We start from the raw sequence: 25,590 nt of genomic DNA on the forward strand, positions 1-25,590 counted from the left end.
ATCATGATCAACGAAGAAAAGATTGAAGTTGTCAAGGATTTCATTTTATTTGGATCCACAATCGACACCCATGGAAACAGCAGTTAAGAAATCAAAAGATGCACTGCCATCAGGCAAATCGGCGCAAAAGACCTCCAAAGTGTTGAAAAGCAAAGACATCACCTTAAAAACTAAGATGCAACTGATCCAAGCCACAGTGTTTTCAGTGGCCTCGTATGTGTGGGAAAGCTGGCCGATGAATAAGGAAGACCGAAGAAGAATTGATGCCTTTTAATTGTCGTGTTGGTGAAGAATTCTGAATATACCATGAACTGCCAAAAGAACAAAAAAATCTATCTTGAAAGAAGTATAACCAGAATGTACCCTAGCCTAGAAGCAAAGATGCCTGGGCTACATCCTACATACTTTGGACCTGTTTTCAGGAGGAATTAGTTCATGGAGAAGGATATCATGTACTATTTCTTTGGACTATCTAAGACCTCAAGAACAAAATCTCATGGTCCAAATTAATGTTTTTACTTACTAATTTTCAAATGTAGCCCTGGTGGAAGAGTGGTTAAGAGCTTGGCTGAAACTAAAAGGTTTCAACCAGCCTCTCCTTAGAAGCCCTGCTGTGCAGTTCTATTCTGTCCAATAGGGTCACTGTTAGTTAAAATTTAATCCACAGCAATGAGTTATTTAATTTTCAAATACAAATTTTTTGTGTTAATGTCTAAATTCTAAAGTAAATTCTATTTTATAAACTACCTGTTTTATAAATTTATTTTCTATTATTCAAATTCATTGTTATAGTAGAATCAAACTTAAAAAGTAACATAATTTTATATCCAGGCAAAATGAAATGCCAATAACTAAGTGGAGTGCAAAAATGGAAGCCTGCAGAAGATAAAAAGAAAATGATTTGTGAATCCCTAAAGACAATTCCAAAATTCCTTTTTAGAATGTAATAAATCAGAAGAGACTTCTGCCATTAAAGGTACGTGCTTAATGGGTGGGAATCATCCTACTAGTACCACTAGTGCTGAAATTAACGATGGCAATACAAATATAACAGAATTTGTTCCAAATTCTGCATCCATTTCTTGATGTAGTAAAAAAAAAATTAGTAATGATCTACAAAGTGAAACTAAGAATATTAAATTGTCACATCTGCAGACCCCATAAATAACAGACATGCAGATCCTGCCTTGTGGAATAATTTTCTTCCAACGAAGTAAATTACTGGATCAAAAGAGGCCCAAGTGATTGTCAACATCACAGTTGTCCACTCGTAAATTTGTGTGGAAAATTCCTGGACGGTAAACAAAGTTCTGTAGCCAGAATTTTTTCTAGAGTGCGAAGTTAATGATGAAAATTATAAGAGGGAGTGGCTACTGCAATCTCCATCAGTCAGCTCCCTGTATTGTTTTGTTTGCAAACCTACTAACCAAACAAACAAACCCGTCATCCTCATTTAATTCTCGAATTGTTACAGATGAATTTAGCAATTGGTGCAAATTGAATAGGATCAGTAAACATGAAAATAGTTCAATTCACAGAGATCATGTTATCATATTTAAACCAAACACATTGTTCTGGCTTAATTTATGAACTGGAATCACAAATTAATGAACATCAGTATTGAAAAGCCATTTTGTAATGTGTCGTTGTTGTCATAACAATCACTGAATGGGGACTATCTTCGTGAAAAAGAAATGAATTCTTTGGGTCCCCACGAAAGGGAAAATTTTAAAGTTGACTTCAACTTGTTGCTCATTTGACCTATTTTTAGCAAGTCACATCTCAAAATACAGTAACACAGGAAAGGGCAATCCATCCTATAATTCTAAAATAATGTGTAAAAATTTATAATCTTGATAAGTGATGAAGTTCAATCAACTACTGTCAGTGAAATAAGTATAGCTCGATATTTCATTTTGTCTGTGGATTCCACTTCTGAGGCTTCTCATACAGGCCAGCTAAGGATTGTTTAAAGATCCGTATCTCCAACAGATAGAAAACCTGTGTGGTGATTTATCACATTTACTAGCTTAAAAAATCATACTGGTAAAGACATTGCAAAGCAAGTGTTTCACTAATTATGTGAAGTTTGCAAAATTGATTTTTCTAAGTGCAGAGACCAATCCTATAACAATGCTGCCATTACGTCACTGCATTATAAAGGCATACAACAGAAAATTCTGGAATGAAATTAATATGCCATTTTCATACCAAGGTGCTGCACATTCCCTTAATTTTGTAGGATGTATCACAATAGTTTTTTTTGTCCAAAAGCAATTGATGTTTTTTCTAATATTCAGTTACTTTATAAATTTTTTGCCACCTCTACTCACTGATGAGCTGTTCTTAAAACACATTCAGGCAATGATTGAGCATTAAAATGTCTAATACACATTGGGAAGCACATGCTATAGCAACAAGTACAATTCTCGGCGCCACACAGAATATTGCTGAAGACTAGATACAAAAAGGAAACTCCAAAACAGAAGCTAAAATCATCGCTGCCTTAGTCATCTAGTGCTGCCATAACAGATACCATAAGTGGATGGCTTTAACAAAGAGAAATTTATTTTCTCACAGTCTAGTAGGTTACAAGTCCAAATTCAGGACGTCAGCTCCAGGGGAAGGCTTTCTCTCTCTGTTGATTCTGGAAGAAGGTCCTTGTCCTCCATCTTCCCATGGTCAAGGAGCTTCTCAGGCGCAGGGACCCCGGGTCCAAAGGACATGCTCTGCTCTTGGTAGTATGAGGTCCCCAACTCTCTATCCTTTCATCTCCTGAGAGATAAAAGGTGGTGCAGGCCACACCCTAGGGAAACTCCCTGTATCTCGGATCAGGGAGGTGTTAAAATCCCACCCTAATCCTCTCAACATAAAATTACCATCACAAAATGGAGGACAACCTCACATGGCCTATCCAAGTTGATACACATATTTTGGGGGGACATAATTCAATCCATGACATTCTAGCCTTTGACCCCACCCAAAATCACATTCTTGCAAATGGAAAACATATTCATCCCATCACAAACCAAAACCAAACCCACTGCCGTCCAGTCGATTCTGACTCATAGTGACCCTATAGGACAGAGTAGAACTTCCCCATAGAGTTTCCAAGGAGCGCCTGGCAGATACGAACTGCTGACCTTTCGGTTACCAGCCGTAGCACTTAACCACTAGGCCACCAGGGTTTCCTCATCCCATCATAGCATAGAAAAAGTCTTAAATCAAGTCCAAGTCCAAAATTCAAAAATCCCTCTTCATCTGTGAAATCTAGGACACAAGTTATCTGCTTTCAAAGGTACAATGGCATAAAAGGCACAAGCTAGACATTTCCGTTACAAACTGAAGAAACTTGAGGGAAAAAAGGCATAACATGCACCAAGCGAGTCAGGAGAACACATCGCATTAGCCCTCAAAGACATTGCAAACCAAGTGTTTCACTAATTAGGCGAAGTTTGCAAAATTGGTTTTTCTAAGTGCAGAGACCAATCCTATGACAATGCTGGGAAATGTCACTGCATTATAAAGGCATGCAACAGAAAATTCTGGAATGTAATGAATATGCCATTTTCATACCAAGGTGCTGCATATTCACTTAATTTTATAGGATATATCACAATGGATTTTTGCCAAAAAAAATGATTTTTTCTTCTATTCATATATTTTACAAATTTTTTGCCATCTCTATTCACCGATGAGCTGTTCATAGGCAATGATCAGCATTAAAATGTCTTTCTAATACCCACTGGGAAGCACATGCTATAGCAACGAGTGCAAACCTGGAATCACACACTCAGATTCTAGGTGCCATAGAGAATATTGCTGAAGACCAGTCACAAAAAGGAGACACCAGAACAGAAGCTTAAAACGTCACCAACAAAATGTAAATGCAGACCATATAATTGTTTGTTATGTATAATAATATATTGCATCATTTTCATTTGACGAGTCAATTCTCCAAGATTCAGAAGTAAATTTGTAGACATGCATAGATCTCTACCAGCTATTAACAAGATATTTACATAAGAGAACATTTTGAAAACACAATAAAACAAATACTGCCAAATACTGATTATCAAGCAGTTTATTGTTGCAGAAGCATTAAAAGAAACAAGTAAATGACAGAAATGCTCCAGAAGTATTGCGTGCCAGAGATGAATTTCACATAACCATCATCACTAACACACTTGAATCTTGCATGAAATGAAGGGTGAAGACGTATAAAGTTCCTTCTGATATTTTTTTCTTTCTTAACGTGAATATAACTGATGAAGAATTCCTGAAGGCACCCAATAAATCAGCACAGGCTTATCCTGATGAGGAAAGCCTGGTGGCATAGTGGGTAAGTGCTACGACTACTAACCGAGAGGAAGGCAGTTCAAATCCACCAGGCGCTCCTTGGAAACTCTATCGGGCAGTTCTACTCTGTCCTATACGGACAGGCTTAGTCAGAATCGACTCGACGGCAGTGGGTTTGGTTTTTATCCTGATGACTTAAGACAAACCTTTATGGAGAAGTGCTACAATATCATTCTTACGTTAGAATTAAGTTTAGAGATTCAAGACAAATTTTACTCATGTAGGCATGTAAACCAAAAAAACCAAACCCATTGCTGGTGAATTGATTTCAACACATAGCAACGCTATAGGACAGAGTAGAATTGCCCCCATGTTTCCATGGAGCAGCTAATGTATTCTAACTGCCAAGCTTTTGGTTAGCAGCTGAGTTCTTAACCACTGCACCGCCAGTGCTCCAAATATACTCTGGCCCAGTAGTTCAAATGCAACAGCCGCTCCTTGAAAACCTTATGAGGCAGTTCTACTCTGACCTATAGGGTCATTATGCATCAGAATCCACTCCAACCCAACGGGTTTGTTCTGCCTACTGCCTCATCCCTGTTTCATTTTCTCAGAGATAAGTTTCTCTGATAGTGTCAGATTCAGGAATGTGATGGCCCTGAACATCAAAGGTGAAGTTACAGAATTGGACTTAGTAGCAGGGGGAGGGGGATATGGTTCGGAGCAGTGAGAGGTTGACAGACCTGACCCGGCAGAAACCAGCACCCTGCAGGCTGGATTGGATGGCATGTGCGGTGACGCAAGCAGTGATGCTCGGGACATGTTTTTCACATCAGAAGAGACCGAGTGGTGGAAAGTCTACACAAGCCTCCAGAACCAGTGAAAAGCAGTGCTAAGTTGGCAAAAGATAAGTACATGCATTTAAAATGCCACACAAATCAAAAATCATCCCCTTTGGGAAAAACATCTCTCCCATTTACCTGCTTCCTCCCTCTCTGTTTTTAGTCTTGGACCAGCTTCAGCTATTTCTGGGTCCCCTGGGCCAGAAGTAGGAACTATCACATGCCCTGGAGCAGGAACAAACAACAAAAAATAATCTGCCAGCTTCCCTAAGCCAGGAACTCAGGGAAGGCACAGACATAAGGGGTCCAAGGACTCTGAATGCCTTTCACCCTTGCATAGACCTGTGTGGGCCCATTTCAATAGCGTAGGCCCTCGTTAGCACACTACGACAGGGTATATACCTGAAGCCTATTTTCAACTCTATTAGCTATAAAGTAGAGTGGCAGATTTGTGATATTTGACAGTGTTCTGCCAATTAAGCAGGGTCCTCACCTACCCACATCAGTGACCTGAGGGTTGGTGGCTCCATCCATGCCACCTAGCCACCCGATTCAGGAGTCCAGGAATAAGTGGTGAATCCCAGTCCTTACAACCAACAGCATTGGGTGCCCATGGTCTGGCTGCAAAACCCACCCACCTATGTTCTCTAGGGAACAGGGACATGCTTTCCTCCCAGACACTCAAGGGCAGTCATTCCCCCCACAGTAGCCAGACACCTGTACCTACACCAATCAACCCTGTCTATGTAGGACTGTAGGTGAGAGCCCACACCACACACTTGGTGACCAACTACCTGGACACCTGAGCTGAATGCATACAAGAAAAGTAAAATGGCTCCTCGGCTCACATACCTAGTAACAGCTCTGATCACCTGGTGACAGGATGTAAGAGCTTCAAAGGTGCCAGTAATCAAACTAGCTCACCCAAGGAGCCTATTTGGGCATATCAAAATAAAACAAGAAGCTAGGACACAGTACACCAAAAAAAAAAAAAAAAAAAAAACCCAGTGCCGTCAAGTAGATTCCGACTCAGTAAGCAAGCATAAAATAAATGAACATAATAACTCATTGATGGCTCAGAGACAAGTGTAAATATCAAATAACATAAAGAGGCAGACCATGATGGATTCAGGAAGCTTCCAAAACAACAAATCAAGAAATCTTCCAAATGAAGAGAAATTCCAGGAATTACTGGAGGTAGAATTTAAAAGATTAATACACTGAGCTCTTCAAAAGATCCAGGAGGAGATCAGGCAAAACGAAGAACAAGCCAAGGAACACAGAGATAAAACAATAGAGGAACTTAAGAAGGTTATATAAGAGTATAAAGACAAATGTAACAGGCTGCAAGAATCCATAGAATGACAGCAAGCAAATCCAAAAGAGTAACAATAAAATTTCAGAATTAGACAACTCAATAGAAAATGAGAGGAGCAGAATTGAGGCACTGGAAGTCAGAATTAGTGAGATTGAAGATAAAGTACTTGACACCAACTAATTTGAGGAAAAATCAGATAAAATAATTTTTTTTTAATTGAAGAAACTCTAAGAATTATGCGGGACTCTATCAAGAGTGATTGGAACACCAGAATCAGGGCGGGGGGTGGAGGGATAACAGAAAACACAGTGAGAATTGTTGAAGACTTCTTGGCTAAAAACTTCACTGATCTTGTGAAAGATAAGAAGATATCTACCCAAGATGCTTACTGAACCCCACGCAAGGTAGATGCCAAGATAAAGTCACCAGGACATATTATAATTTCGCTTGTCAAAACCAAATATAAAGAGAGAATTTTAAGAGTAGCTAGGGATAAACAAAAAGTCACCTATAAAGAAGGGTCAGTAAGACTAAGCTCAGACTACTCAGCAGAAACCATGCAGGCAAGAAGGACGTATACAAAGCCCTGAAGGAAAAAAAAAAAAATTGCGAGCCAAGAATTATATATCCAGCAAAACTGTCTCTCAAATATGATGGTGAAATTAGGACATTTCCAGATAAGCAAGTTTAGGGAATTTTTAAAAACCTAACCAATATGACAAGAAATAATAAAGGGAGTTCTCCAGTTAGGAAAGCAATAATATCAGGTAACAACCCAAGGCTAGAACACGAGACAGAACAACCAGATACCAACCCACGTAGGGACGTCACAAATAAATGAAAGCTAACACACTGAAAATATAGAAACAGAGAAATCTATCTATAAAAGATGACAACATTAAGACAAAAAAGAGAGACTAAATAATGTAGTCATAGATCTTTCATATGGAGAGAAAGTCAAGACGATATAAAGACATAAAAGATTGGTTTAAATTTAGAAAAACAGGTAAATGTTAGGTAACCCAAAGGAAACTAACAATCCTACACATTAAAATAAAAAAAAAACAAGGAAAACATAAATTTTCAGCAAATACAAAAGCAACAAGAAAAAGATGAAAGACTAAAAAGAAAAACGATTCAGCACAGAAAAAAATAAATTAGCAGTAAATACAAAGGCAACAAAAATGAAGACGATGGAAAAAAATGCACAAAGAACAACGACTCAAGAAAATTAAGTGGAATCAGGAAAATGTCAACAAGACATACACAAAAAAAGACGAAAATGACAGCACTAAACTCATAACTATGAATAATTATGATAAATGTAAATGGTTTAATTGCACCAATAAGGAGAGAGAGAGTAGCAGAATGGATTAAAAAACATGATCTGTCTGTATGCAGACTGCAAGAGACACACCATAGACTCAAAGACATAAACAAACTAAATCTCAAAAAATGGAAAAAAAAATACATATATATCAAGCAGACAATAAAAAATAAGAGTGGCAATATTAATCTCTGATAAAACAGGCTTTAAAGTAAAATACACCACACAGGAAAAGGAAATACACTATATAATTATTAAAGGGTCAATATACCAGGAGCACAAAATCATATTTATATACCCAATGACAGGGCTCCAAAATACATAAAAGAAACTCAAACAGCATTGAAAAGAGAAATAGCTCCACAATAATAGTAGAAGACTTCAACATACCACTTCTGATGACAGACAGGATATCCATAAACAAGCTCAATAAAGACACAGAAGGTCTAAATACCACAATCAGCCAACTGATCTCATAGACTTATACACAACACTCCACCCAATGGTAGTCAAGTACACTTTCTTTTCTAACACTCATGGAGCATTCTTGAGAATAGACCACGTATTAGGCCACAAAGCAAGCATTAAAAGAATCCAAAACATCAAAATATTACACAGCATGTTTCCTGACCATAAAGCCATAAAAGTCAAACCGCTGTAGTTATCATACATTTTAATTTCTTACATATTTTAAACCCAATAAAGTCTATTCTTATTATGTCATGCAGTCAGTAATCCTCTATTTTTACCCATTTCATTAACTTTCATTCCTTCTTGCATCTTAAGCCTTTCACCTTATTTTCTTCCTGCTTGAAGAATACCTTTGGAATTTTCTTTAATGTGGGCATGCTGATGTTAACTTATCTAGGTTTTGTTTCTCTGAAAACAAAAGGTCTTTGCTTATTCATGAAGGATGTTTTTCCTCAGCACAGAATTCTGGGTTGCCACGTATTTTCTCTCTATAATTTAAATATACCATCTTATTGTCTTAGGGTTTTCACTAATTCTGTAGAGAAGTCATCAGCCAGTTTTTTTGTTTGTCCTTTAAAGATAATCTCTTCCATTCTTTAGTTGTGTTAAATTATTTGTTTTTTTGTGGGGTTTTTTGTCTTTAGCTTCAGCAGTCCTACTATGATGTACCTAGATACGAATTTCTTTGTATTTACCCTACATGGGTCTTATAAGGAAACCCTGGTGGCGTAGCGGTTAAGTGTTATGGCTGCTAAGCAAAAGGTCAGCAGTTCGAATCCACCAGGCACTCCTTGGAAACTCTACGGGGCAGTTCTACTCTGTCCTATAGGGTCGCTTTGAGTCGGAATGGACTTGACGGCAGTGGCTTTGTTCTTTTTTTTTTTTTTGGTTTGGGTTTTGTAAGTCTTCTAGGATCTGTGACTTGATATCTTTAATTATTTGAAGAAAATTCTCAGCCATAATCTCAGTTTTTCTGCCTCATTCTTTTTCTTCCTTCTTAAAGTATCTTATGCTAGATATTCTCATCGTATTCTCTATATCTTATTCCTTTTTATATTATATATATTTTTCCTTTTGTCTATGCCTCTATTTTCTTCCAACGTATCTTCCAGTTCACTAAATCTCTCTTCAGCATTTTTAATCTGCTGTTATATACATACGATAAGATTTTAACTTCAGCTATAGTTTTCAGTTGACTTTCTAAGTTGATCTTTTCCTTAGTTTCTAGTTTTTTGCCAAATTTCTAAGTCTTGCCTTTATTTCTTTGAACATAATAGAGTTATTTCAGTGTCTTTGTCTGAAAGCTCCAATATCTAGTTTTTCTGTGGATCTCATTCTGTTATTTGTTGTTTCTACAGGTTTCACTTTTTTCTTTCTTTTTTTAAAAAATTGTTGATTATATTAGAGAGGCGAGGCCAAGATGGCAGAGTAGTGAGACGCTGCCAGTGATCCCTCTTGCAAAAAAGACACGAAAAAACAAGTGAAGCGATTATATTTATGACAAGCTAGGAGCCCCGAACATCAAAGGCAAAGTTAGAAAACGGACTCAGCGGCAGGGGGAAGGAGAGACTATTCAGAAGTGGAGAGGAGTTACTGGACCCGAATAGCCAGGAACCCTCAGGCACCGTTCCCTGGAGCGACTGCAGTGGGGCTGGCAGTGGCCTTCCAGAGGCGCTTAGCTCAGGGAAGGACAGCAAGTTGCACACATTACTCACACCTCCAGAACAAGAGAAGAATGGCACTCTCGGCAAAAGCTAATTACTTGTGTTTATTTTACCACGCCCTCAGCCTCCAAGCCGGCTTCAGTGGTTGTCAACTTCCCTGGGCCTGAGATAGGCCCTGGTACCACTCTGAGCCATTCTTCCGTCCTTGACGAAGGTATAAGTTCACAACTGGGGGAAAGATAATCTGCCAGCTCAATTAAGCTGGGGAGCTCAGGACAGAAGCAGCTCTTGTTCAGGCACAAACAGTCCATGGGCTTTGAATACCTTTCACCCCAGCATGGACCTGTGTGGGCCCATTTCAGGAGAATAGGCCCTTGTTGCCAGACTGCAACTGTTTCAGCTGGACGGTGGAAAGATGGGTGTTTGATGTTTGACACTGCTTTGCCTATTAAACAGGGTCTTCACCTACTCACATCAGGGGCCTAAGGACTGGTAGCCCCACCCATAATACCTAGCCACCTGTGACAGGGTTCCAAGGATAAGTAGTACCGCCCAGAACTTACAACCAAAAGCATTGGGTACCCATCGCCCTTCTGCAGAACCCACCCGTGTGCCCTACAGAACAGGGATGCGCTTTCCTCACAGACACTCAGAGGACAGCTGTCAGACCCCTGCCTTGATCAGACTCTGACCCCCTACTGCAGCCAGATACTTCTGCCTACACCAATAACCCCTGCCCCTCTAAGACTGTAGGACAGAGCCCGTACCACACACTTTATGACCAACTACCTGGGCACCTGAGTTGAATCCATACAAGAAAAGTAAATGAACTCCTAGGCTCATATACCTGGCAACAGTGCTAGCCATCTGGTGATAGTACATTAGAGCTTCAAGGGTGAAAATAATCAACCTAGTGCACTCAAGCAGCTTATTTGGGTATACCAAAACTAAACAAAGCAAGAAGTTAGGATACAAAAAGCAAGCATAAAATAAACTAATACAATAACTTATAGATTGCTCAGAGACAACAGTCAATATCAAATCACATAAAGAGGCAGACACGGGGGCAGGACCAAGATGGCTCACTAGGTAGAAGCTTCCGCTTATCTCTCTTGAAACAAAGACTCAAAAAAACAAGTGAATCAATTACATAAAGGACAATCTACAAACCTTGACCATCAAACACAGAACTAAGGAATTGACCTGAGTGACAGGGGAGCACAAAGCCACACTGCAGCAGGGACCGATTCCGGAGCCAGTGTCCCACGCCACAGCCTTGAGCCCTCACGGTTCCCTGGTGTCAGAGTGGTGGGGCTGATTGTGGCTTACTGAGACAGGGAAGCACGGATGTAGCCCTAGGAGGGGACCCAGACAGCACACGCAGGCTCCACACAGATGCAGCTGACAGGGAAATGAAAAACCACGGGGAAGCAGCAACTGGTTTTGGAGCCTGGAGTGCAGCGTCCCAGAAAGGAAACCTTGGTGCTGGGCTTTGGACTAAGTGTGGGGGAGCTGATTGTGGCTTCCTGAGACAGTGTGAGCATGGATGCAGCTCTAACCCACTGGGACAGTCTCAGCAGGGATCCAGCCACCACACACAAGCTACACAACGCTCTGGAATCTCAGAAAAAACAGTCCTCACCAAACAACATAAGTAACTTTCTATATTTTGCCAGGCTACTCTCTTCTATATATCTGATTCCACCCCTCATTGCCCCAGCCAGCTTCATTAACATTGGAATTCTCTGTGCCAGACAGTGAAGTGCACTGCTGCATTTTTTTTCTTCTTTCTTTTCTAACCCATTCTCCTGGCCTGAGAAAAGCAGCATTTAACCATCAAAGAAAAAATCCTTCCCTGACTTCCGTAAACTGGAATTAACAATACACAATCAGCTCCATCCAGGCATTAACAGACCCATAGTCTTTGGCTTTCACCCTACAGGTAACTAGGTGGCTATTATAATGCAAAGGCAATTCTGATAGAGATCTGACCAGAATTGTTTTAGCTCAGCAGTGGAAAGGCAAGTTTTGGAGTCCAGATACCTGTGCACCTACTAAACAGAGCCCTCGATGATCCACACCAGCGAACTGAGGGCTGAGACTCCACCCACACCACCTAGCCACCTGCTAGAGGGGTCTGAGAATAGTGATGTCTACCCAAGCATTGGGTGCTTAAGATACAGTTGCAAAGCCCACCCACCAGAGCACTCTAGAGAATAGAGCCACATGTACCTCACTGACACTTGAAGGAAGGCTGTCAGCATCCTGCCCTCCTCGAAATGTGACCCCATGCCACTAATAGAAACTGGTGCATACAACCATCACCACTACTCCTCTAAGATAATAGGTGAGAGCCTACACCACACACTAGGTGACCACCTATCAGGACACCTGAGCTGATTCTATTCAAGAATAGTGAATGGACTCATACACTTATATACCTGGTAACAGCTCAGGCAAGCTGGTAATAGGACGTAAGTGATTCAAAAGCTACAGCAATCACGATACCACAATCTAGTAGCTCGTCTGGGTGTATTGTAACAAAACAAAACAAGAAGATAAGACTCAGTGAACAAATATAAGAGAAAACACTACAATACCTTATAGATGACTTTGAGACAGCAGTCGACATCAAATCACATGAAGAAGCAGGCCATGATTGCTTCTACAAACCCCCAAATCAAAGAATCAAAATCATTCCCGGATGTAGATACATTCCTAGAATTGCCAAATGTAGAATATAAAAAAATTGTATACAGAATGCTTCAAGACATCAGGAATGACCTCACAAATGAAATAAGGCAATCTACAGAAAAAGCCAAGGAATACACGGATAAAGCAGTTGAAGAAATCCGGAAGATTATTCAAGAACATAGTGAAAAAATTAATAAGCTGTAAGAATCCATAGAGAGACAGCATTCAGAAATTCAAGAGATTAACAATAAATCACAGAATTAGATAACTCAATAGGAAGTCAGAGGAGCAGACTCGAGGAACTGGAACGCACAGTGGGGGAGCTGGAGGGTAAGGCAATTGACACAAATATAGTTGAAGAAAAATAGAATTTAAAACTATGAAGAAACCCTAAGAATCATGGGGGACTCTATCAAGAATAATTTGCGTGTGATTGGAGGTCCACAACAGGGAGGGATAACAAAAAATACAGAGAGAATAGTGGAAGATCTGTTGGCAGAAAAATTCCCTGGCATTGTGAAAGATGAAAAGATATCTACCCAAGATGCTCATTGAACCTCATACAAGATACATCCCAAAAGAAAATCACCAAGACATATCATCAAACCTGCCAAAACCAAAGATAAAGAGAAAATTTTAAAAGCACCCAAGCATAATCGAAAAGTTACCTACAAAGGAGAATCAATAAGTTTGCACTACTCGGCAGAAACCATGCAGGCAAGAGGGCAATGGGATAACATATATAGAGCACTCAAAGAGGAAAAACTGTCAGCCAAGAATCATATATCCAGCAAAACTCTAAAACATGAAGGTGAAATTAAGATATTTACAGATAAACACAAGCTTAGAGAATTTGCAAAAACTAAACCAAAACTGCAAGAATTACTAAAGGAAATTCTTTGGTCAGAAAATCAATATCAGATACCAACACAACACAAGGTCACAGAACAAAACATCCTGATATCAACTCAGATAGGGAAATCACAAAAACAAAATAAGATTAATTAAAAAAAATTGCTCAAAACAGGAAATCATTGACGTGATTATGTAAAAGATCACAATAGTCAAAAAAAAGGGACTAAATACAGGACACATAGATCTTACTTATGGAGAGAAAACCAAGGCGATACAGGGCGAAACAACTTAGGTTTTTACTTAGTCAAACCGGGGTAAATATTAAGGTAACCACAACGATGTCTAATAATTCCATACCTCAAAATAAAAACCAAGATAAACATAAAGACTCACCAACATAAACTCAACCTTACTATAAAAAGGAGGAACACAAATTCTACAAAAAAAAACTCAGCACAAAAAAGTAAATGGAAAAATGAAATTGTCAAAAACAGGCATCAAAATGACAGCACTAAACTCATACTTATCTATAATTACACTTAATGTAAATGGGCTAAATTCACCAATAAACAGACAGAAAGTTGCAGACTGGATAAAAAAACACGATCAGTCTGTATGCTTCCTAAAAGAGACACACATTAGACTAAGAGACACAAATAAACTAAAACTAAAAGGATGGATAAAAATATATCAAGCAAACAACAATCAAAAAAGAGCAGGAGAGGCAATATTAATTTCCAACAAAATAGGATTTAAAGTTAAATCCACCACAAAGGATAAAGAAGGACACTACATAATGATTAAAGGAACAATTGACCAGGAAGATATAACCGTATTAAATATTTATGCACCCAATGATAGGGCCGCAACATTCATAAAATAAATGTTAACAGAATTAAAAAGTGAGATAGACACCTCCACAATTATAGTAGAAGACTTCAACACAACACTCTCGGTGAAGGATAGGAAATGCAGTAAGAAGCTCAATAGAGACACGAAAGATCTAATTGTTACAATTAAACAACTTCACTTCATAGACTTATACAGAACACTCCACCCAACAGCTGCAAACTATAGTTTCTTTTCTAGTGCACATGAAACATTCTTTAGAATAGATCACATATTAGGTCATAAAACAAGCCTTTGCAGAACCCAAAACATTGAAATATTACAAAACATCTTCTCTGAATGAAAGACCATAAAAGTAAAAATCAATAACAAAAAAACCAGAGAAAAGAAATCAAATGCTTGGAAACTGCACAATACCCTGCTCAAAAAAGACTGCGTTATGGAAGACCTTAAGGAGGGAATAAAGAAATTCACAGAATTCAACGAGACTGAAAACACTTCCTATGAAAACCTTTGGGACATGGTGAAAGCATTGCTAAGAGGTCAATTTATATCAATAAAGGCACACATATTAAAGAAGAGCCAAAATGAAAGAACTGTCCCTACAACTTGAACAAACAGAAAGAGAGCAACAAAAGAAACTGTCAGGCACCAGAAGAAAGCAAAAAATAAAAACTACAGCAAAATTAAATGAATTAGAGAGTAGAAAAACAATTGAAAGAGTTAACAAGGCCAAAAACTGCTTCTTGGAAAAAATTAACAAAATTGATAAACCATTGGCCAGACTGACTAAAGAAATACAGGAAAAGAAATCAATAATCCGAATAAGAAATGGGATGGGCCATATCACAACAGATCCAACTGAAATTAAAACAATCATAACAGATTACTACAAAAAATTGTACTCTAACAAATTTGAAAACCTAGAAAAAAATGGATGAATTCCTAGAAACACACTACCTACCTAAACTAACACAAACTGAAGTAGAACAACTAAATAGACCCATAACAAAAAAAGAGATTGAAAAGGTAATCAAAACACTCCCAAGAAAAAAAAGCCCTGGCCCTGACGGCTTCACTGCAAAGTTCTACCAAACTTTAAGGGAAGACTTACCACTACTACTGAAGGTATTTCAAAGCATGGAAAAGGACGGAATACTATCTAACTCCTTCTATGAAGCCAGCATAACCCTGATACCAAAACCAGCTAAAGACAACACAAAAAAAGATTACAGACCTATATCCCTCATGAACATAGATGCAAAAATCCTCAAGAAAATTCTAGCCAATAGAATTCAACAACATACAAAAAAAATAATCCACCATAACCAAGTAGGATTTATACCAGGTATGCAAGGTTGGTTCAATATTAGAAAAACAATTAATGTAATCCACCACATAAAAAAAAAAAAGACAAGAACCACATAATTTTATCAATTGATACAGAAAAGGCATTGGACAAAGTCCAACACCCACTCATGATAAAAACTCTCAGCAAAACAGGATTAGAAGGAAAATTCCTCAACATAATAAAGGGTATTGATACAAAGCCAATACCCAGCATCATCCTAAATGGAGAGAGCCTGAAAGCATTTTCCTTGAGAACAAGAAACTGACAAGGATCCCCTTTATCACTGCTCTTATTCAACATTGTGCTAGAGGTCCTAGCCAGAGCAACTGGGCTAGACAAAGAAATAAAGGGCATCCAGATTGGTAAGGAAGAAATAAAATTATCTCTATTTTCCAATGACATTATCTTATACACAGAAAACCCTGAGGAATCCTCAAGAAAACTATTAAAACTAATAGAAGGGTTCAGCAAAGTTTCAGATTACAATATAAACATACAAAATCAGTTGGATTCCTCTATATCAACAAAAGGAACACTGAAGAGGAAATCACCAAATGAATACCATTCACAGCAGCCCCCAAGAAGATAAAATACTTAGGAATAAACCTTACCAAAAATGTTAAAGAGCTATACCAAGAAAACTACAAGGTACTACTGCAAAAAAACAAAAGGGACCTACGTAATTGGAAAAACATACCTTGCTCATGGATAGGAAGACAACATTGTAAAATTGTCCATTCTACCAAAAGCCATCTATAGATCCAATGCACTTCCAATCCAAATTCCAATGACATTTTTTAAAAAGATGGAGAAACAAATCACCAACTTCATATGGAAGGGAAAGAAGTCGCGGAGAAGTAAAGCATTACTGAAGAAGAAGAAGAAAGTGGGAGGCCTCACTCTACCTGATATCAGAACCTATTATACAGCCGCGGTAGTCAAAACAGCCTGGTAGTGGTACAACAGACACATAGACCAATGGAACAGAACTGAGAATCCAGATATAAATCCATCCACATATGAGCAGCTGATATTTGACAAAGGCCCAGTGTCAGTTAATTGGGGAAAAGATAGTCTGTTTAACAAAAGGGGCTGCCATAACTGTATATCCATCTGCAAAAAATGAAACAGGACCCATACCACTCACCATGCACAAAAACTAACTCCAAATGGATCAAAGACCTAACCATAAAATCTAAAACGATAAAGATCATGGAAGAAAAAATAGGGACAACATTAGGAGACCTAATACATGGCATAAACAGAATACAAAACATTACTAAAAATGACGAAGACAAACCAGATAACTGGGAGCTCCTAAAAATCAAACACCTATGCTCATCTAAAGACTTCAGCAAAAGAGTAAGAAGACCACCTACAGACTGGGAAAAAGTTTTCAGCTAAGACATCTCCACCAGGTGCCTGATCTCTAAAACCTACATGACTCTGCTAAAACTCAACCACAAAAAGACAAACACCCCAATTAAAAAATGGGCAAGGGATATGAACAGGCACTTCACTAAAAAAGACATTCAGGCAGCTAACAGATACATGAGGAAATGCTCTCGATCATTAGCCATTAGAGAAATGCAAATCAAAACTACAATGAGTTTCCATCTCACTCCAACAAGGCTGGCATTAATCCAAAACACACAAAATAATAAATGTTGGAGAGGCTGTGGAGAGATTGGAACACTTATACACTGCTGGAGGGAATGTAAAATGGTATACAACCGCTTTGGAAATCAATTTGACTCCTCCTTAAAAAGCTAGAAATAGAACTACCATACAACCCAGCAATCCCACTCCTCGGAATATATCCTAGAGAAATAAGAGCCTTTACACAAACAGATATATGCACATCTATGTTTACTGCAGCACTGTTTACAATAGCAAAAAGATGGAAGCAACCAAGGTGCCCATCAATGGATGAATGGATAAATAAATTATGGTATACTCACACAATGGAATACTACACATCAATAAAGAACAGTGATGAATCTGTGAAACACTTCATAACATGGAGAAATCTGGAAGGCATTATGCTGAGTGAAATTAGTTGCAAAAGGTCAAATATTGTATAAGACCACTATTATAAGATCTCGAGAAATAGTTTAAACTGAGAAGAACATATTCCTTTGTTGTTACGAGAGGGGGGAGGGAGGGAGGGTAGGAGAGGGGTATTTACTAAAGAGATAGACAAGAACTACTTTGGGTGAATGGAAGGACAACGCTCAACACAGTGGAGGTCAGCACAACTGGACTAAACCAAAGCAAAGCAGTTTCCTGAATAAACTGAATGCTTCGAAGGTCAGCAAAGCACGGGCAGGGGTTTGGGGACCACGGTTTCAGGGGACATCTAAGTAAACTGGCATAATAAAATCTATTAAGAAAACATTCCACATCCCACTTTGAAGAGTGGCATCTGGGATCTTAAATGCTAGCAAGCAGCCATCTCAGATGCATCAATGATTCTCAACCCACCTGGATCAAGGGAGAATGGAGAACACCTAGAACATAAGATAATAACGAGCCCAAGAGACAGAAAGGACTACCTGAACTAGAGACTACATCATCCTGAGACCAGAAGAACTAGATAGTGCTGAGCCACAACCAATGACTGCCCTGACAGGGAACATAACAGAGATTCCTTGAGGCAGCAGGAGAACAGTGGGATGCAGACCCCAAATTCTCATAAAAGACCAGACTTAATGGTCTGACTGAGACTGGAAGGACCCCAGTGATCATGGCCCCCACACCTTCCATTCACCCACTACGGGAACCATCCCCAAAGCCAGTTCATCAGACATGGATTGGACTAGACAATGGGTTGGAGAGGGATGCTGGTGAGGCATGAGGTACTTGGTTTGGGTGGACATTTGAGACAATGTTGGCATCTCCTGCCTGGAAGGGAGATGGGTGGGTAGAGGGGCTTAGAAACTGGCAAAATGGTCAAGAAAAGAAAGAGTGGAAGGAGGGGGTGGGCTGTCCCATTGGGGGGAAAGTAATTGGGAATATGTAACAAGTTGTGTATAAGTTTTTATGTGAGAGACTGGCTTGATTTGTAAACTTTCACTTAAAACACAATAAAAATTATTAAAATAATTAAAAAAAAAAAGAAGCTGACCCATGATTGCTTCAACAAGCTCTCAGAACAAAGACTCAAGGAATCTTCTGGATGAAGGTGCAATCCTGGAATTACCAGATGCAGAATACAAAAGATTAATATACAGAACTCTTAAAGACATCAGGAAGGAAATGAGGCAAAATGCAGAACAAGCTAAGGAACATAAAGATAAAGCAGCTGAAGAAATTAAAAAGGTTTCTCAAGAACATAATTAAAAATTTAATAAGCTGCAAGAAACCATAGAGAGACTGCAATCAGAGATTCAGAAGATTAACAATAAAATTACAGAGTTAGAAAACTCAATTAGAAAGTAAGAAGAGCACAACTGAAGAACTGGAAGGCAGAATTACTGAGATTGAAGATCAAACTCTTGGGACTAATATATTTGAAGAGAAACCAGATAAAAGAATTTTAAATGAAGAATCCAAATAATCATGTGGGACTTTATCAAGAGAAATAACTATGAGTGATTGGAGTATCAGAACAGGGAGGGCTAACAGAAAATACAGAGGGAACTGTTGAAGATTTGTTGGCAGAAAACTTCCCTGATATCATGAAAGATGCTCATCAAATTCCACATAAGGTAGATCTCAAAAGAAAGTGACCGAGACATATAATAATCAAACTTGCCAAAATCAAATATAAAGAGAATTTTAAAAGAGGCTAGGGATAAACGAAGTCACCAACAAAGGAGAGTAAATAACAGTAAACTTGGACTATTCAGCTGAAATCATGGAGGCAAGAAGGCAATGGGATGACTTATACAAAATATTGAAGGAAAAAAATTGCCAGCCAGGAATCAAACCTTAACCCTGGCCCTCTGGCCTTCTGGCCCTCTGGCCTTAGCCTTCTAACTCTAGCCCCTAAGCCCTAAGCCCCAAAGCCCCTAAGACCCTAAGCCCTTAGGTCCTAACCCCCAAGGCCCGAAACTCTAACCCTAACCCAAACCCTAACCCCTATACCCTAAACCCTACAACCTAAACACCTACACCCCAAAACACTACACACCAAAACCCTACACTCTAAACCCTATACTCTAAGCCCCAAACCCTAAACCCAAACCTCAAACGGCAAAGCCCAAACCCTAAACCTAACCATAAACCATAAACCCTAAACCCTAACACGTAACCCTAACCCCTAACCACCCTAACCCTAAAGACCCTAAACCTAACCCTGGAACCATAACCCTCTAACGCTAACCTGAAACCCTAACCCGAAACCCTAACCCTCTAACTCTAACCCTCTAACCCTAACCCTCTAACCCTAGCCCTAAACCTAACCCCAACCCCCAAACCCTAAACCTCAACTCCCTAGCCCTAAACCTAAGAATGAGCCTAAGCCTAACCCTATCACTTAACCCTAAACCCTAAACCATAACACTTAAAACCCTAACACCCTTAGCCCTAACACATTTAACCCTAACACCCTAAACGCCAAAACCCTAAACACTAACACCCTTAACCCCAACCCCTAAACTCTAAACTTAAACGCTAAACCATCTAACCCTCTAACCCTAATACCCTAACCCTAAACCCTAACCCCAGCCCCTAGCCCTAACCCTCACTCTAAGCCTTAAACCCTAAACCTTAAGCCCTAAACCCTAGGCTCTAAGCCCTAAGCCCTAAGTCCTAAAACCCTAAACTCTAAGCCCAAAGCCCTAAACCTAACCCTCTAACCATAAACCCTAAAACCTTACCCCAAACTCCTAAACCTGAACCTCTAAACCCTAGCCCTAACCCCTAACCCTAAACCTCTAAACCATACCCTTAATCCTCTAACCCTAAACCTCTAACCCTAACCACACCAACCCCAACCTCTGAACCCTGAAACCCTACACCCCTAACCCTAAGCCTCTGAACCCTAAGCCTAAACCCTCTAACCCTAAACCCTAATCTTCACCCCCTCACACCCTCACCTTCTCACTCCCTCACTCTATAATCTTCTCAACCTCTAACCCCCTCACCCTCTAACCCCTCACCCTCTAACTCCCTCAATCTCTAACCCCCAACCCTCTAAACCTCAACCCTCTAACAACCACCCTCTAACCGCAAACCACATACCCCAAACAAACCCAACACCAACCCCAACCATAAACCTAAACCCTAACCCCTAAAACCTAACCCAAACCCTAATCACTAAACCCCAAAACCCTAAACCCCAAACTGCAACCCCTAACACCTAACCTGTAACTCCAAACTCTAACCTCAAACCCTAAACCTAACCCTAACACCTAACCCCAACCCAAAAACCCTAACCCCAAACCCTAACAACCCTAACTCTAACAACCCTAACCCTAACATCCTGAACCTCAAACCCTAACTCTTTTTGTTAGCAGCCGTAGCACTTAACCACTAGCCACCAGGGTTTCCATGAGCAGTCATAGGAACAGACATAGGCACACTCGTGTTCACTGCAACATTATTCACAGTAGCAAAAAATGGGAACAACCTAAGTGCTCATCCAGAGGAATGGATAAACAAACTACGGTACATACACACAGTGGAACACTACACGACAATAAAGACCAATGATGAATCTCCGAAACATCTCACGCCATGGATGAATCTGGGGCGCATCATGCTGACTAAGTCAATCACAAAACGACATATACAGTAAGAGACCACTATCATAAAAACTCATGAAAACATTTACGCACAGAAACAATCCTTGATGTTCACCAGGGAGACGAAGAGCGGGTAGAGAAAAGCCAACTAAACAATAACCAAAAAAAAACCAAACCCACTGCCGTCGAGTTGATTCCAGCTCATAGCGACCCTATAGGACAGATTAGAACTGCCCCATAGAGTTTCCAAGGAGCACCTGGTGGATTTGAACTGCAGACCTTTGGTTAGCACCGGTGGGTCTTAATCACTACGCCCTCAGGGCTTCCAACCAAACAACAGATATGTGGTAACTCTGGTGAAGGAAGAGACAGTACACAAGACTGGGGAATCAACCTCAGCCTCACTCTAACCCTAACCCTAAACCACTTGTGCCCGAGCCTAGTAACCCCAGCCCTAACCCCAACCCCCAACCACCTAAAACCTATACCCCTAAACCTAACTCCCAAACCTCTAACCCCCAAACCTGAACCCCTAACACCAAACCCTAACCCCCAACCCTAATCCCCTAACCCTTCTGCATCTCTGGGCCTCTCGACTCTCCATTTTCTCCCTCCAAATCCTACTAACACTCAGTGGAATTTTGAAGTTTGAGCTGTGCTTTGCTTCTTGTTGTCTCCACCGGTCCCATCAAGGCACTGCATCATTTATTTGCTCTGCTTCACTATTGAATTCCAAAACCCTGGCTTAGAATCCCCCAACACTGAACTTCAGCGATTCGGCGCAAGGCCGCGAGAGGGCGCGCGCAACGCCGGTTCTGTTCTGCCCACCAGGGCCTCCGAGCATGGGAACCTCCTGGACCTAAGCCCGGACCGACCTGGGCACGGATCCAGTGGCGACAGCAGAAGCTTTTCTTCCCCAGGGACCCAACGCCCCAGGACGCTCTCTCAATACTCCCATTAATGCTATGATTATCCTAACCCACTCCTTCTGCGCGACCTAGTGGGTCCTCGACCAGGCCCAGCCTTCACGACCTGCACCCCCCTGCCGTGGTCACGTACAGGAACCTGCAGGGCCTCGCCCTCCCTGCCCAAGCTCTGCCCCTCCACACCCTGATGCCCTGCAGGCCTCTACTAGGTCCCCGCCCAGGGGAGAGTTGTCGCCCCGCACGGGGGGGGGAGGACAAGAGGGAACATTCGGAAACCACCCCCCAGGCACGAAGCCGACTGCCCTACTGCCCGTATTCAGACCATGTGAGCAGGGCTGCCCCGCCGACTGGAGCCTGCAGGGCATCACTCACGTTTGTCAGCTTCTCACCGCCCTCTGGGCTCGGGGTCCCAGAGCAGCCAATCCCCCCCGGGGGCGGGGGGCGGTCCGTCCGCAGGGGCTGGAAAATCGGGTTGGCGCCCATGGCCGGAGCACTTAAAACCCTTATAAACCCTCACAAACCGTGAGCTCCAGACCTTCAAATGTCAGCCCGAGAGACACCTAACCTCCTCCAACCTAAAAAAAAAAAACACACCCGTTGCCGTCGAGTCAATTCTGACTCATAGCGACCCTACAGGACAGAGTAGAACTGCCCCACAGAGTTTCCAAGGAGCGCCTGGTGGATTTAAACTGCCAACCTTTTGGCTAGCAGCCTTAGCACTTAACCACTACGCCACCAGGGTAACCCACTGCCACCAGGGTAGAGGCTCCAAATCCCGCCAGTGTGAGGAACCCTCAAATCCCCTCAGCACCAGAGACCGCGTCCACAGCGACCAGTACACAGCGCCGCACAAACGTTTAAGTTAACAAACAACATGGTTGCTCAGGACCCCTTCCTGCTACCCCCACCCCCGCCACCCAGAGGGGGAGCGGGACCCGGCATCCACACTGTTAACAGACACTGAATCGCTGCTGCTTCCACAAGGAGTAGGATCCCCGCGCTGCTCCACAGATTCCCAGGACCCCTTCCTTTCCCGATGGGGCCGGGGCCGCGCCGACGCCCCAGCCCCGAGAGTAGACCAGCGGGGCGCGGGCGAGGGCGTGGGGTGCCTCAGCCTCCCAGGCACAGCGCCCAAAACAGTAAGGGGCAGCGGGGCCTTGGGCGGGGGATCGCTCTCTCCCCGTCCCTGGCACCCTACGGAGTCTGGTGGGGGTGGGAGGACGAATGTGGGCGAGTGCCCCGCCCTCAGTCTGGAGTCTCACCCCCCCGGGCGAACTCTGGGCCTCGGTTTCCCCCCTGGCATAGGGAGCAGGTGGGGGGCGGGGGGGGCAGGCGCCCATCCCCCAGCTTGGCCCACAAACCCGCCCCAGGCAGAGTAGGGACCTGGGCGCAGCCCTGGACATGGCCTTTCTCCCCAGGCCCTTCAAGCCCCCAGGCCCGAGGGCACTCCGCAGCTGGATCCCACGGCTGGACGCCCCCCCCCCCGCAAATCCATGGGGATGCAAATTTCACAGACCAGCTGCGTCTCCCGGGCCAGAGGCTCCCTCTCGCAGCCCCTAGAGTGGCCGCGTCCGCCCGCCCCCGCGCCGCGTCCAACCCTGGGGATCACTCGGGACGGGGTACGCCGGAGGGGGCGATGCCAGCTGCTAACCCAACGTCCGGACTCCCCAACCTCTGGAGCCCAGGGATGCTGGGACTGGGACCCGCCTTCCTGGCGCCTTCCCTCCACGCCTTCGAGGGGCCGGGCTTGTTCAGTCTGGGAGCGGGTCCCTCTACCCACCTGCCGGAGTTTCACACCTTTCAGAAAACACGGCACGGAAAGCAGCACGAACACCATCCTCTCTAAGGCGCACCATCCGGCCCGGGCCCCTCACCACCCCTCCCGGCGCTTCCGGGAGTAACTGGCTGGACGGCGTGGAACATGGCTGCCGGCCCCGCCCAGCGGCCCGGGTGTGGGGGGCGGGCGTGGGGGGGTTGGGCCTCCAGAGGGGAGGGCGGGGTCTAGAAGCAAGGACAATGCCAAGGAGTGCTGCGTGAGGAGACAGGAGACGTCAGGAGAGGGCCCTCTCGCGTGCAGAGTTAAGTATTGGAGGTACAACGGTTAAGTGCTTGGCTAACTGAAAGGTGGGCCGTTGGAACCCACCAGCTCAGGGGTTGAAAAGATCTGGAGATGGGCTCCCATAAAGATTCTAACCAAACAAAATCCAAACCAGTTGCTGTTGAATCAATTCAGACTCATAGTGACCCTATAGGGCAGAGTAGAACTGCCGCATAGGGTTTCTAAAAGCATAAGTCTTTACAGAAGCAGACTGCCATGTCTTTCTGCCAAGAAGCAACTGGTGGATTCGAACTGTCCACCCTTTGGTTAGCAGCCAAGCTCTTAACCACGGGGCCACCAGGGCTGCGCCATGAAGGCTGCAACCTAGGAAACCTTGTGAGGCAGTTCTAAGTTGTCATACAGGGTTGATATGAGTCAGAATCTCTTGATGGCACACAACCATGATTGTACTAAGTAAGAAAAATTCCTCCAAGCATCTGTCTACATGACCCCTGAAGCACACATGCATGCACGCTATCAAAGCAGTGCAGCCAAAGACAAGAAATTGGGATAGAGACATTATAGAGTGCACAGTGAAAAGTGATTTCTGAGGGGCGTGCAGCTCAAGCGGAGGAGGTAGCATACAACTAAATGCCCTTCTCCTTCTATTGTTCAATGGTCTTGAGAAAGAATGTGTCCCAGGAATTAACTGTAGCCCAGGAGAACTTGAAGACAGCAAATACAGAGGACGGGTCAGGATGCTTCTGCAGCGGTCAGGGTGAGGAGTGATGGTGGTACTGCAGGTGGGAACAGTGGGCAGGCTTGAGGTGTACTTTGGAGGTTGAGCTGCCAAGAATTGCTGGTCAATCAGACATATGGGATGAGGGGAATGGAGAATCAAAGGTGACTTCTAGAATTCAGGTACCATGAGTGCATGGTCAGCAGAGCCATTCTCTACCATGTGGAAAACCATGGAGGAACAAACTTGAGAAAATGACCAAAAGATTTCTTCTGGACATGTTAGATTTGGATGTCTGAGTTCGTCCAAGTGTGGAGAACAGTTCCCAGCGGTGGATACTACTCTGAGGTAGTTTTCTGGGTTCTAAGAATTTGGAGATCATCAGCCTATAGCTGATTTGAAAGCCACTGGTGGTGCGATGATTATGCATTTGGGTGCTACCAAAAGGTCTGCAGTTTGAATCTACTAGTCGCTCCTTGAAAACCCTGTGGGGAAGCTCTACTCTGTCTTATAGGGTCCCTATGAGT

General features: G+C 42.3%; 1 protein-coding gene across 5 annotated transcripts in view; it reads right to left on the reverse strand.

Moving 5' to 3' along the window:
- LOC135229234 (protein FAM170B-like) overlaps positions 1 to 24,185 on the reverse strand; it is a 188,693-nt gene extending 164,508 nt beyond the window's left edge. For all 5 annotated transcript variants that reach the window (XR_010320015.1, XR_010320017.1, XR_010320016.1 and 2 more), the window contains exon 1: positions 24,067 to 24,185. The gene's annotated coding sequence lies outside the window, so the exon portion shown is untranslated. The remainder of the gene's footprint in view (positions 1 to 24,066) is intronic.
- Positions 24,186 to 25,590: the final 1,405 nt, after the last annotated feature.

This window comes from Loxodonta africana, unplaced genomic scaffold, assembly GCF_030014295.1.
Source record: "Loxodonta africana isolate mLoxAfr1 unplaced genomic scaffold, mLoxAfr1.hap2 scaffold_170, whole genome shotgun sequence".
In the NCBI taxonomy this organism is placed as follows: domain Eukaryota; kingdom Metazoa; phylum Chordata; class Mammalia; order Proboscidea; family Elephantidae; genus Loxodonta; species Loxodonta africana.